This window comes from Clinocottus analis, unplaced genomic scaffold, assembly GCF_023055335.1.
Source record: "Clinocottus analis isolate CAN_PGR_092001 unplaced genomic scaffold, fCliAna1.0.p SCAF_11, whole genome shotgun sequence".
NCBI classification, from domain to species: Eukaryota; Metazoa; Chordata; class Actinopteri; order Perciformes; family Cottidae; genus Clinocottus; species Clinocottus analis.
Window position 1 is genome coordinate 1,978,548 of NW_027175832.1, and position 9,912 is coordinate 1,988,459.

The following is a 9,912-nucleotide window of genomic DNA, read 5'->3' on the forward strand; positions in this document are numbered from 1 at the left end:
ATGTAGTTTTCTCTCTCTCCCTCCTTCCCTCCCTTGCTCTCCGTCTCTCATGATCAGCCCTTTTATTGATAGGGTAATTTGCCCAGAGACTATACCGCTGTACTGTATTAATTACCATCTATTCATCGGAGGCTGTTCAGCCTTTTAGTGCAGCGGTTCCAGGCCAACGCTTCACAGCTTCTGTCACAGCCCTTAATGCTCTGGCAGAAGCTCGTCCGCCTCTGGGAGACGAGTAATGTGCAACCTCATTTGCTGAGGAAGAGCGCGATCTATTACTACTGCTCGCGGATGACCACATGAGTCTGGACAGCTTTGGTCACGTGATCGCGGATTCCAAAATGCTTTTTTTTTGTGGTCTTTGTCGAGGTCTGAAGCTCCACACTCGCTGATGGTCCTTCATGTTAGGCCTGTGTGATCAATATCTCATTCCAGCGTCTGAAACTGATTGGGAATTTGTGAAACTGCTCGTCACGTTCAGATAAATCTCTCATTTGCACACAGTGAGAGTAGGACGGAGAGCTGCAGAGAGGTCAGAGAAAGAAGAATTTCTGTGGATTTTGGAGACTATTTGATGTAAAAGCAGTGATAAAGAAATAATTTGCACTCATGTGTCAGTTACACAAACACAAGATGTGTATATTAAGCTGATGATACCAAGCTTCTCGGTTTACTGTGAGTGTACTCGTATCCTCTCTGACATTCAGCATGTTTTCAACCTTCGTGGGTTTGGTAAAATTGTAAATCCATCTTGCTGAAACAGTTGCCTCTCTCTCATTTGCTTTAACACAATTGCTGTCAAGAGGAATGACTGCTGCATGATGACATCCTGAACCGTACTCCTTCAACCGCCTTCTCCGTAAAATATAGGAGCCTTCATGCACTTCATATCTCTCTGCCCGTCTGCGCAATCAGTAGCAACCTGTGCATTAGAAATATTATCCTCTCAGGCTTTATGGGTAAAATATACTGTGAAAAGTAGGTTGTGTAAAATGTGTTTCCTTTAAAGCGACATCCTTTGATAAAGATGTTTTTTTGGAGAGAAACCTTCAAGTTTTGTCGGAGACAAAAGGCTTATCGACATGAGTGAGTCCTGTTGTCATTTCTGACTCTGATTAGTATTCACATCGACGCCGCGGCTTCGTTTGTGATCTCAATTATGGCGTGATGCTCACAACCGTTATCGGCTGATTTTGAAACTAACATCGGCACCATTTTCTTTTCTTTTTTCCCCAGTAATATTATAGCCTCTGGTCCTTCAACGCTTCTTTCCCTCTGGCGTGTTTGTGTGCTCGCAGCCTTTCAGCCGGCCCCTGGTTGTCAACTGATTGTAGATAATTACAGCTATTTGACTGCAGCTTTCACAGCCAGTCCTTTCTGGAGGCACTTACAGAGGGAGAACATGCCAAGCCGAGGCCCTTAATTTGCCTCTGCAGATAACTACAGACACAATGGGAGAGAAGCTGAATCATATGTCTGACCATGCTGCCGCTATGAGGTGTTCAACATGAAGCTGGATTCTGCAAAACCTCCATCTCCAAACAGCTGAAATGTGCTTTAACAAAGATGCAATATTTATTTCGTACTAAACTGTAAGTGCAGCAATGTTTAGTGATGCAAGATGTTTCTTTTCAAGCAGAAATGTAATTTAAAGTCTTTGTGACAAACAATATCTGGACAGAATGAATGTCTAAATGTTTGGACTATAGGAACTAGACATGTTTCTGGTGGCCGTCTCAGTGTAAATTGAGTTATTTCTCTGTGTAGTTTCCTTCTCTCACATATTATGAAGCTAATCCTGATTTGAAGGAATATAATTGTTCTGGAAGCTGTCGTACATGCCTCTCAGCTCAGTGCTATATCCAGAACAGTAGGAATGAGTCAGACTCTTGATGATGACAGCTCTCGTCCCTTCCTCTATCTTCTTCTCTTTCTTTTCCTGCTTTTGCCTGACGCAGTTCTCTCTTCCCCTTCTTTCTATTTTCTCCGCTCATTGTCTCCATCTCCCTCCGTTACCTCGCGCTTACATAAGCTGCGTTGTGTGCGGCGACAGCGAAGACTTGAGGTCTCATCGCAGCCATCACTCAGGATCCCCCCCCCCCCCTTCCGTCTGCATCCTTGTTTCATGGGGAGCCATGACAGCTGCACACTTGACCGCGGGCAAAAGTGGATAATAGCAAGAGAGATCAAAGCAGAAAAAGATAACACTGATGCTTTCTCTACCACATACACTTCGACTCTCACTTGACATGCACGAGGAATATTGCTTTCAAAGTGGACCCGAAAGTTCAAAGCAACAACTTGTTTTTTTGAGTATATCCCTTATGATGAAAGAAGATGCAGGATGATAGAAATTGGAAAAACAAATGAGGGATATGGATGTTGTCTGTTGGTAGGATCAACCAACAGGATCCCCAACTTGATTGTTATAAACCCATCACAATTTAATCTTAAAGATCTTTAAAAAAAAGTGATGTAAGGAGGAAATAGGACCCTGAATACATTAAAAGTGTTAAATGTGATGCTCAAAGCATTGTCTCCTCGAGCAGAGGATGAAGTCGCTCCGCCTCTGTGTGTTTCTGATCTGAGCTGCTTTGTGCATTGTTTACGCAGCCAGCCGACATGCGTGTTCCTGGATGTGTGCAGACTCTCTTCTTAGCTCACAGCCGCCACTCTGCACTACTGTCATGTACATGCTTATTAAGGCTGATAATGCCGTCCTGACGAGAAGCATCATCGCTGAAGAGTAGCACCTCCAGTTCCCCTTCAGGTGAACTCTGCTCTGTCTCTGTCAACATGTTAGCTGTTAGCTGTTAGCTGTTAGCTCAGTTGTCACCATGTTGACAGCCATTGAGAGATAATAGAAAGATACCCAATCTCACATGAAGCACATTTAAATTTAGTTTCAGGATGACTTAAGGTAAGCAGAAAATGTATTTTGGTCATTACAGCTGACAGACGTTTAACACAGATTTAAAGCTTATTTCTTCTACTGTTTTGTTATATTTAAATATTTATTTAGGCAGGTGGTCCTCAGAAATCTGCTGCCAATCAGAAGTTGGACTCAAGTTACAAAAGGCTGAGAACCCCGGCTTCCAAATAACTCAATATGGAACAAGATATAGATATTTGAAAATTGTCCAGAGGAGCGCAATGGTTGCAATTAAGTCTTGTATTGTATATGTGTATGTAATGTTTTCAAATCTATCTTAATGCAATCCTCATGTCCTCATATGTAAATCAAAAACAATATTGCTTTAATAAAAATATCGTTTCCTTATGCGACTCTTCTGTAAAAGATAATACAAGATAATTTTTTACATACTTTTATTCTCTTTTTGGATTAACCTTGTACAAACATCAAATGTAGTCATCAAAAAATATTCTAGTGTATTATTAGTTCTGTCAGATATTTCGTTTTTAAGCAACAGCTAAGCGTACCCGACTGGATGTGTTTGGTTTTTCTTGTTTTCAGTTTGTATTCATGAGCTGGGAGACGAGGCGTCCAGAGGAGAAGCAGCAGATAGAACAACTATTGGGGGGAAAAGATGGCAATAAGTATATCATTATTGAACTGAACTGTGGCCCTAACTCCTTCAGGCTCGTATCATCCTGAAAGGTAGAGCGCAGCTGCTGATGCACACACACATACACACACACAAACACACACACACACACAGAAAAAGGGCATGCCTTGCTTTTCTGTTTATCTCTCCTCTGCAGGCTCTCTGATTCCCATGCAGGCTCACATATGTGATGCTCTGCCGCCGAGTGGAAGCTGGCACCTGACGGTAGATTTCTTATTGCTGTGTGTTGAGCGCGTTGAACATGCCTGTGCTTATGTGTGCGCTGTGATGATTAGTCTTTCTAAAAAAGAACAGGGGCTAGCAATACTTTTTGAATTGCTCGCCCCCCCATCCCGTCCAGCTGAACATATTATGTTGCATGTGTGAATGGTTGCATAGACGAGGAAGGATTTTGCTGCCGTTTCCTTTGATTCATCCCCACTGAGCTATTTGCCTGGTTGTAGTACCATCACTGATCATCTAGAGACATTGTGGTGGTCTCTTTGTGTGTGTGTGCTTGTTTAGCGCTGTAGAGAGTTGTGCTTCTATTTGTCATTTACAGTATAGGGAGCGGTTGTGTAAAAAAATCAATCAATATGGGATCTATATAGAGACAGGCTACTTGTAAACTGTATGTATACTGGAACGTCTGCTTGATAATAAATTTCTGTGTGTGTGTCTGTTTCTGTGGTCCCGCAGCTGGTGATAAGAGGGTGATCAATACCTCCTAATAACAGTCCAAGGCTGCATTTCAGCTGTGCGCAGGAGTCCCACGCCAGGTGCCAAAATGAAGGAAGATTACCATTTAGCTTCTCAGTGCAACTAGAGTGCAGTGATTAATATGAGCCTGAGCCTCATTCATCAATGTTTTTCTCTTCTGCACGCATGAAATGTAATACATCACAAGGTAATTGGTGTCCGGAGCTCAGACGCTACAGGATCAAGCCTCTCTCTGCAGATGCAATGCATTATAAAACAAACTGTGTTTTTTTTTCTGTTACTTTGGCAAAGCTCCCGCCGAGACAATGAGTCGCTGTGTGTGTGCTCTCTTTAGCAACGAGGCGCGTATCAGCTGCAGCCGTGGTCCTGGTCTCAGGTGTTAGGCGGTCGTGAGCGATAGAAAGCAGCTCCGGCTGCATCCGAACACATCGTCCATCGTCCTCGGTCTCATCCTCCTCCGGGAGACAGAGCTCCGTCATCACTCAGCCCTCTCCATCAGCCACGTCGATTGGCTTGTTATCAGATGTCCTGCACACGTCTACACTCATGAGCGACCGCTGCATGAAAACACACACACTGGCTACACATCGAGGAATCCAACAGGATCACACCTTTTTGTGTGTCTGTCAGTTGTAATCTACTGATGGGACACAGGCATCACACACACACACACACACACTTAAATGTGAACACACATTGATGCACACACACTCGTAGTCATAGCGACAGAGGTTGCCTTGATGGCAAATATTACGTTAAAGGAGGACTCCACCATTTTGTTTTTTACATCATAGTCAGTATTTTAGCCGTGCAACAGACTCAATGTGTCCTCTGTGTCTCTGCACTTCCTGCCCTGGTGATTGTGTTGGATTGTGTGTCTACCTGGTTCCTGGTTGTGTGTTTCCTTCACCTGTGCTGCCCTCATCGTGTCCACCTGTTGCTCGTTACCTCGCTCTTGCATTTTGTCTCCTGTGTCCTTGTCGGTTCGTACTCTCTGTCTTCCTGGTCTCTTTTTAAGAACCCTTTATTGTTGGAAAGAAATATTCTTTTAACTGTTTTACGGCGTTTGGGTCCTACTTCCTCCATCCCTTGACAGATGGCGATCGTCTGTGTTATCTCGGCTTTGACTTGACAATTACAAGAGATCTGCTAAGGAGAGTGCAACAACATATGATGTTGCATTATGGGAAGGATCCAGCTTTTAGGACTAAAGGACTAAAAGTCAAGATATCTTATATGAACATGAAATAACAAAGCACTTCCTGTTCATCTGGTAGAGTGCTGGTCGTGAACTACAAATCTGCCCATACATGTTTGCATGGAGTCATCCTACATACCATAGCTGTATGTTGCATGGCTGCAGCGGGCTATTTTAAGCAACTATAATGCTGCATTACATCACATCAGTGAGTTCACAGTGCAGTCAAATGCAATGTGCCAGTTCCTGCCTGGTCTCTGTTTATGAAAAGCTTTCCTGGCCATAAGCTCACTCTCTCTTCACTTGGCTAAGTGCACCTTCTAGGTTTAGTCTCTACCTTTATAATATTTATATAAAATCATTACCAAAGGGGGAAAACAACAGGAGTGAGTCAAGTGGCCTGTGCAGTGTACTGTATTGAGGGAAAGCTCCACACTGGATGCATCTGCGTCAGAGCGTGGTTCTGGTGTAATAAACTGCACTGTGCTGGAATAATCTCTTCGCGTTTCAGGCCTGATTTCACATCAACCGTAGAGGGACAGAGAGATGAAGACAGAGAGGGAAAGTGTGGCGACACAGGCTCAATGGCTGAGTCAAGGTTCAGGGATCAGCATCCTACCTTGTGTGTGTTTAAGTGTGAAAGAGAAAAGAGTGAGCACATGCACGTGGGTGTGTTGTTTCGCTTATGGCAGAGAATATATTGTTCAGTCTGAGGTGAATGGAGGTAACCACCAAAGGCTTCGACGGTCTCTCACTTTCTTTCTCCCTTATCCTCTTTGCACAATCCTCTCATTTCATGTCCTCTCCGGCAGCGAGTCTCCAAACGCACTCTAACTCCACAACCAATTTCATACTGTATTTCTGTCAAAGCCTCCATTTTCCCTTCACTTCTACCCACTCACTTGTCAATCCTCCCCTTGTTCACGCTTTATATATTCTTATTTAGACCTATTTCTTTTTCTCAGCCGGTTAATCTCTCCCTCTGTGCTCCAATCCTCAACGTCCACCTTCCTCCTTTCCAGGATCCTTTTCCTCTTTCCTCAGCTCCATCCTCTGTGCCCTTCTCCCTGACCTTCCCCAACCTGGCTCTCTAAGCCTTGCTTCTTTAAACCCTGTGAGATGCCCCAAGTTCTTAAACGACTGTTTCATGAAGTTTCGAAGCGCTTGAGGATGTGCAAAGTTTATCATCTTTTGTGTTTGTGTGTGTGCTTTAAAGATTGTCAGGGGAGTTGCAAGCACCAGTGGTGATTAATGCATTTCTTATCTCCCCTCGTGCAGATCGGACATATGAGGAGTAAAGCACGACAAGGACAGGAAGTGGAGCAGCAGGAAAAAGGAAGTTATTGCATTAAATGCATAGTTTCCACTCACTTTAGGTGAGAAGTGTGCAGATTTGCTCATGCTGGATAGAAAACAACCTATTATCATTCACTACATGTGTTTTTTTTATGGCCCTCCTTATTTTCTCAGAGTTAATGCAGGGCAGCAATAGAGGTGTAAAGGTGAGCAAAGGTGAAATAATCCTCACACTGTCTGGAACGTGTGGGAGGCCGAGTTGAATAAATAAAACTTGCAGCAATTTCGACAACAACATGTCCCTGAGCGAGGTCCTCCAGGGTCAGTACAAGTTGTTTTGCATGTTTAGTCTGTCAAGTGCAAACTTCATGTTTCGCACCTCGCTTCCAAACAGCTGCTGAGTTCCACTAATTTATCAACCGTTTGCTTCAGATCTGGGAAAGATTGTGGTTCAATGTATAAAGACAGGAGAGGAGGAAGCAATCGGTCCACCACATCTAGAATTGAACCATACTGTCCCCACGTCTTCATCATACTTCACCACGCTGCACTTCAACTGCTTCTCTTTTGCACTCCGGATAGACGCAATCTACATTTCTTTATCTCAGTATTCGTGCAATGACAATAAAGTTGAATCTGAATCAACCATCCATCAGCAGACAACCCGCTCCACCACCTGAGCCACACCTCACAAATTATACATGTTTCCTTATTTTGCCCGAAAAGAAACCTCACAAAAATTGTATTATATACATAAAAAGATTAAAAATAGTCTGGGTTACTTGTGTCAGATGCTTTTGAAAAGCAGTGTCGCCTGCAATATAAAACGCTTTCTATTTGTTAACTTCACCTAAAACATGTTTAGTGTATATCTGCAGAGCTTTGAGGTCGTAAACGGATAATTTTGACATGCTTGGGAACACTTTGACGTGTATATATTTACTCGTGTAAGCTTAAGCGCTTACGGAAAAGTGCATCTGTGCTCTGCCCTCAATTTCCAAATAAAGGCTTTAAAAAAGAGAACTTAGGTGGATGAAGATGATTATGAGGTGCGATAAAAGCATTGAAGAAATAATTGCAATCCTCTCGTCATGGAGGCTTGGGCTTGACTCCAGGTTACATTCTGCTAAAGCGAGAGCAGGTGGATGGAGGGAGATATAGACGTGGAAATTAATTTAGATTCTCCCTCTCCTCCCGTACTCTTTTCATAACACACCACTCAAGACCACCGGGCGGAGAGGAGAACTTGGAGGGCAGAGAATAAAAGGTGAGAGAGGGGAGATACTGAGACAGAGAGGCGGAGAGAGCGAGCAGAGCGATGAGGGTGAAAGATGAATAACCGCCTTGTCCTTCACTGAAGTGTAGCATCCACAGACTTCAGTGTGTGTGTGTGTGTGTGTGTGTGTGTGTGTGTGTGTGTGTGTGTTGGCATACATGCGGTTTACCCGGCTTTGATATGACGTCTGCTTCATCGGCCCAAAACATCCACTCGAGTCCTCGAGGCAGCGGTTTTGGAAACATCCATTGCACTTTTGAACGTTGGGGAAATGTTTCGATAAATTGTATTTTTTATTATTTTACGCGTACATAAGAAATACCTTCCATTCAAAGGAGCATGCATAGACCAGAGACGGGCCATGCAGTATAAGCTCCTGTAAGACATATTGCCTCCACATCCCACACCTGTACCCCTTCATCATCTGCCCTAAAGCGAATGAAGTGCTGAATGTTCAGATCAGAGGTTGAGTGGTGGAGGAGGAGCAGGCGTTTGGACACCTGCAGTGTAAATCAACGTGGCGACGGGATCCTGCAGCGACACCCGTGTGGACAAAATAGTAGAAGATCGTTGTGGCATCATGTTCTCTGCACTACGTCGATGTCTAGTCCGAATGTGCATCAACGCAGATTGCACACAGGCGAGAGGATGACGATCGTTAGATGACTGAGGAGGATGCTAGCGTGTAGCTGTAGCATTGAAATCACAGCCATTGTGGGATTCAAGCCACAGCACATCATGTGCTGATCAGTGTTGCCCTTCACACTGGGAGACTGTACCTCACCCAGTAGACGTGAGTCCAGGTACAGACGTTCATTTCACCCGAGCAGAACACACTGAAATCTGCTCCTGATACAGATGTCTTTTTTTCTGTGCACCTCCAACGTAATGTGCTTTCATCTAAGTGTGTAAATTAAGCAAAGAGAAGGTTTGGAGAGCGTTGTTGATTTCAAAGCATACATGGATTGCTTGTGTGTGCGTGTCTGTGTGCGTGTGTGTGTGTGTGTGTGTGTGTGTGAGAGAGAGAGAGAGAGTGCTTTCATTGGGTTTTTAATCAGGGCGTCACGCTCTCTGTTCCGATTAGGTACAGCAGGCACTGCTCTCCAGCCGGCTGCTTCTGAACAACAACACCCTCTAAAAAGCAGATAATGCTTCGACACTCAAAGAAAATTAACAGCTCTCTCTCTCTCTCTCTCTCTCTCTCTCTCTCTCCATCGCTCTCTCCCTCTCTCTCTCTCCCTCCTCCACATCTGCGGTCCAAATCGGATCGATCCTGTGAGAAAATGAAACCCCATGCACATTAACGAGGAAGGTAAGAGCAGCCTCAGGTGGGAGATGTGTCTTGTGTCACGTGACGAAAAGAAAACAAGAAAATCTAATATGAGCAGCGACCAATATGATTCAATGATGTGTCCTCTGGCCGACCGCATGTCACAAACCATTAACAAAGATCATCAGATCCAAGACAAAAACTCTCTCACACACACAGATGCATGCGCACAGTAATTGTGTTTTTGTGTTTGTGCATCTGCAGTGACAATATGTGAGCCTCAGACTACATTCCCCACGTCAAAAGACATTATTCTCGTTGCATCGCATTAATTGACTCATCTTTCTTTCATTTCATCTCTCCAGCGAGGACGAGACTCTCCAGGCTCCGCTCCCATCTACTGGAGACATTATGACGACCAACAAAAGGAAAGCAAATTGCGGACGAATATGTGCGTACAATGATTGTGATTCATTTATGTCTTTTTATGAATAGTGTGCGAACAAAAATGTAAGTTAATTTCCATGTTGCTGCAGCTTTGTAGCCAGTAAAGCTAAAAGAAATGTTAGGATGTAGCTCTTATGCCAAA